This window comes from Quercus robur, chromosome 10 (genome assembly GCF_932294415.1).
Source record: "Quercus robur chromosome 10, dhQueRobu3.1, whole genome shotgun sequence".
Lineage (NCBI taxonomy): Eukaryota > Viridiplantae > Streptophyta > Magnoliopsida > Fagales > Fagaceae > Quercus > Quercus robur.
This window is the reverse complement of record NC_065543.1, coordinates 3,774,634-3,780,176: the sequence shown is the minus strand read 5'-3', so window position 1 is coordinate 3,780,176 and position 5,543 is coordinate 3,774,634.

Genomic DNA, 5,543 nt, shown 5'->3' with positions numbered 1-5,543 from the left:
CCTCTAATTGTCTTGCCTTGGAAAGTGATGCCATTGTTTTTAAATATTCAATGTGGTCAATGAAAAAATTTTAAGTTTGTGATTGATTGTGAAACATTATCTAAATACTAATCCCACCTCAAGCCAAGAATCTTGTAACTCAACGACCTGATACTTCTTGATCATTAATTCTACTTTCTCGCTGTAACTATCGAATTATTAAAAAAAAAAAAAAAATTGCATCTCAAACCCAATTATATGAGCTAGATACAGCGATCACACATCTAAGAATCTCACAAGTGTGCAAGGTAAGAAAAAATAACCATTCTCCAAAAGTGATTCAATAACTGTTCTCCAAATTTAGTGACAACTAAAATTTTCACATAATTCATAACACCAAACAATCCACAAAATTATAAGCTTTCCACATGATTAATCTAGCACTAAAACTAATATTAAAAAGAAATTATTCCTACAGCGCCGAAAGAAAATTCTTGTGAGCTGCTATTCTTTAGAGTTTGAAATGTAAAAAGGAGAAAAATGTGAGCTCCATAGCTCAGTAAATAATCAATAAACTTAACTAGCTAGAACAAACATATAAAAACAAGAACATAATTTTTCACAGTAAATAAACTCCGTAGACATAGAAACAATAAATAAGTACTTCACTTGTGGGTTTCTAAGAATAATCAGATTGTAATTGCTCAATTTCCTACAACATAATCAATTTTGTTTGTAGTCATAACTCATATCTAAAATCAAATATGATAACATCTCAGTTCAAAAAAAGAAAACAATCTTATATATCAATTTCATTCAAAATGCTAGTTCTTTTTACTAGACTTTTCGCATGCTTGATCGGATTTTTTTAATTATGTAAAAGTATATCATTTCATAAGGAAAGGAAACTATGGTTTTTCTCTTTAAAGAGCTTTTTAGGATAATTCCAATAATAAGTTTTATGCAGTGAAATAAATAATGTTTTCTTTAAATTAAACAATATGTTTTAAGTAAAAATATTACTAGTTAACGTAAAAAAAAAAGAAAAAGAAAAAAGTCACGTACTTCCAATAGCTTTACCAAATTTATCACACTTTCAAAGTTAGGAGTTAGGACACCTCAAATGTCAATTTGATCCCTAACTTTTCAACTGTGTCAATTTAGTTTTTCACCTCTCAGTGTTGCTTGTGTCAATTTGGTCCCTGTCGTTATCTTTTGGATGGAAAAATCTGATGTGTCAAAAAAAATAATAAAAATTTATTTTTCCTGCCACGTCAATGGTCAACTGTGACACATCAGATTTATAAAAGAAAAAAAAAAATTATGGTCACACAGTCGGATTGAAATTAGAATACACCGGCCACCACAGAACAAAGAGAGAGACCAACAACTGCTATGGAAGTCTCTTTCTCTTCTTGGAAAAGCTTTCCAAGAAGAAACAGCTTCTTCTACAGCAACAACAGCAAAAGAAGTTGATAATAGTCGTTGGATCAAATAATATTATCAAATGGCTCGCTCTCTCACTCAGGCCAAGCTTCTAGTTGAGTGCTTTGCAGATGGTTTTTCTCTCTTTATGAATCAGCAGGGTTATGCATTACATGCCTCAGTGTCGGCAAGCTTAGCTAGTGGAGGAGGGTCTCGTAGTAGGATTAGAATCCAGAGTAAAATAGAAGAGAGGGCTCATTGTGGGACACGTGGTTTTTTTAGAGGATTCTGTGCTGCCCTTGGACTTATTGTAGAACCATTTCTGACTATGTTTGTTGTATTGCACCTTGTTGAATTATCTATGGCAATGAATGAATATCTAGTACTGTGGTTTTAGTTATTTACATGAGGTAACCAATTAATTTTTATGCAATAATAAAGATGTTCTTTGTCTTTAAAAAATAAAAATAAAATAAAATTAGAATACACCTAAAATTTTCTAAAATGCCTAAAAGGCTGAAAACCCAGCCCAATAACATGCTCTCGTCAACATCCAATACCTTCTCAACATATCTGCCATCAATTCCATCTGTTGCGGCATCATCCTCCTTTCCATCAAGCTCCGCAGCAACCACCGTCGAATCCCAGACCCCACCGCTCTCATCACCGAATTCCTCGCTGTCTAGCACGTCGCATGTCACTAGAACGCTCGTCACTACGGGGCTGATGCCACTTAGTTCCTCTTGATCAAAAGAGGAAGTTTCACCATCCTATCGTCTATCGCTCTCCTCTCAATCTTCCTAATTCTCCCTATCAACCTCTACGCCGGAATCGCTTCTCTTAAAGACGATCAGTTCATCAAAACGACAATCAACCATATCACCAAAGGCTCTCCTTTACTCTGGATCCTTTTCCTCTTTGTCGTTGTCGTCATATTGGTTCATTTCTTTCTCTACGCAACCTTTAATCCAATGTGTTCTTGGGCTGGTTTAGAAAATTTTAGAAAATTTTGAAAGTTTTAGGAAGACCAATATGACACCGTCTCCGTGGGAACATAAATTTTAGGTTTTTTTTTTTTTTTTTTTTTTTTAAGGAATTAAAAAACAAATAAAATCTTATGTGGCTGCTCAGTTGGTAATAATGTTTAGGAATTTTATTCGTTTACTATTAATTCGTTTGACACATCAGATTTTTTTCATCTAAAATATAACGGCAGGGACCGAATTAACATGGCACTAAAAAGTTAAGAACCAAATTAACATAATTAAAAAGTTAGGAATCAAATTGACATTTGATGTAAAAGATAAGACTTTTGTCCAATCTAAACACTTGTTGAACCTAAACCTTAACCTATATATAAATACTCCTTCATGCACAATTTTTAGAGACAAGTTAACCAACTAACCATCCCATTTTCCTCAAGAGAGACTAAATATTGTGAGAAAATTTTGTTAATTATTACGAAGCTAGAGCGTATGGTTTAATATATGGGTGAGCCTAATCTGTGGGCCTATTAACTAAACGGTGGACCATTTATTTTAACTAACCTATCACCTAAACAACTAGACCAAAGAAAGTATAACCCAACAATGAGCCCATAGCCTAGAAAGTTAGTGCTTAAGTCTATTACGGCTTTTTTTAATTATACCCGTACATATTCCCAAGAGTTATACACTAGTTAATTATTACGAAGCTAGAGCATATAGTTTAGTATATAGGTGAGCTTAATCTGTGGGCCTATTAACTAAATGGTGGACCATTTATTTTAACTAACTTATCACCTAAACAACTAGACCAAAGAAAGTAGTATAACCCAACAATGAGCCCATAGGCTAGAAAGTTAGTGCTTAAGTCCATTATGGCAATGTTTATGGTCCTAGCTTAAGGCATTCAGAAGCCAAAAATTCATGCAAAAAATCAAGCAAAATAAATGAGAGGTGAGAGATACATACGCAGCATTTGGCAATGGGTCGAGCGGCATCCATGGACGGTATGGCTGGGTCATTTGTGGCGGCGGCTTGGAATTCTGATCGATCCGTACGGTGGCGTTTGCTGGTTGGTATATTGTGTTTGGAGATTTGGGGTTTGTGGCTTATGCAGGAAAGGTGTTTGAGTTTGGGTTTGAATGGGGATTTTGGGTTTGGCTAGGATTTGGGGTTTTGCTTGTCTTCCCTCAGGACTGGGATTTTCTACCAAGATATCTGAATCTCCCTCTCAGTGTTTTTGATGGCTTTTGGAAAATTAGAAAACAAAGAAATGTAGTGAAGATTTTAAGAGATGGAAAATATCAGGTAATAAATCTTAGTTGTGAAATCAAACTGAAATGAAGAAGTGCTTTTTGAATTTGAAACACGCCTCATGTTTCAAATTCAAAACATGCTCCACTAGCTGTTTTGTTTGCTTTCATCCCACTGAACCCGCTGGAAAAGTGCAGGGAAAGCAGTGACAAAATGGTACAGATGAGGGCACACCGGGGGACAAGGTTTTGAATTCAATCTCCTGAATTTTGAAAAATTAATAGTTAGATTGCAATTTTTTTTTTAAAAAAAAGTTTTCATAGGCCTATTAAGTTCGTTCAAATAAGATATTATTTATTATATATATATATATATGTATATATAAATATTTGAACAAAGTTTAGTTACAAAATTAGTTATGATTTAAAGTTTCAAACTTATTTAAGAAAATAAATATTATAACATATTTTGAAAATCTAACTATTAAATTGCATATTTTTTATGTTTTTAATACATATTTTAAATTTTGTGTTAATCAGATATTATTTATTATATTATTTATAAGCTTATATTTTGTACATAATTTTAAATTACAAAAACTTGCAATTTAAAAAATTTATTGATGACATACTTTTTTATTTTTATGTTTCTTGAAATTTTGTAAGCGTGAAGGATATAAAAAGAAGATGTAATTTAATGGTGGATTTATCAAAATTAACCTCTAATAAAAAGATATTAAGTAAGTTTATAACCTAAAGACTATAACTAATTTTGTAACCAAAATTTGTCCCATTTTTTTTTCATAATTTTTTACTTAAAAAACTTAAAATTTGAAGAAAACCTTTCCGGTCGCAGACCAACTTGCCTCCAATCGCAGACCCCAGTCCATGTCTAGTGTTAGAGGTGTCTGTTCACTACTTACACATAATGCACGCCTCACCTACTCTGATTTGTTTTGTCCTTCTTTTTTAATCGCAAAAACTAGGTTTGCAAATATACTTGAAATAAAATGCAATTGTTTTAAGTTAAATTAATAGGAGTTTGAGAGAACTGGATATTTTTGGATAGGTGAAAAATGACAAACATGCATGGATTATTGTTGCTTCAAATGTATTTAAAATAAAAATGTTACATTTAACATCTAGAGTTTGGGCAAAAATAAAAGTATTAAGATTTCATCCAAAAGATAAATCCTACACATGTAGGATATGTGAGCAATTTTATGAGGGTAATGCATCATCAGTTTCTCTTTGTATTGAGTAATAATGCATAAATAAAATCAATTAGGGCATGTTTGGTTAGCTAAAACAAGCACTGTTTTTTTTTTTTTTTTTTTTTTTTTTTCATTCTCAATTTTTTTGTGGGTCCCACTATTAAAAAACTGACTTGGTTTTAGCATTTTTATTCAGTTTTCATTTTCAGTATCCTAAAAGTTGGATTTGAATACAAAAAATGAATACAACTTTTCAGTGTTTTTATTTTCTATAAATACGAATACAATGACATATTTATAAATATTGTGAATACACAAAGTTACTCTTTTTTGAGTGATGTGATGTGTGTGAGTGAGAAAAATTACTTTAAAAAAAATAGAAAATAATGACCAAACCTAGGTATGATGTATTTTATACCCAAATTATAAATTCAAAACAACTTACCAAATACCACCACATGTGAAAATAAGTGTTTTTTTCTACGTTCAAATTAAGGATTTGAATATAGAATAAAGAAAATAAAAGTGGATTCACCACTTTTTGAATTTTAATTTTAATTTTTAGTTAAAATTTTCTCCAAATTTTAGTGTAATACTATAATATTTTATTTTACTTTAATGGGTTAGATAAATGAACCTGACCAACCATATGCATTGCTTTTCTATGGAATACAAATTTCGATATGCGC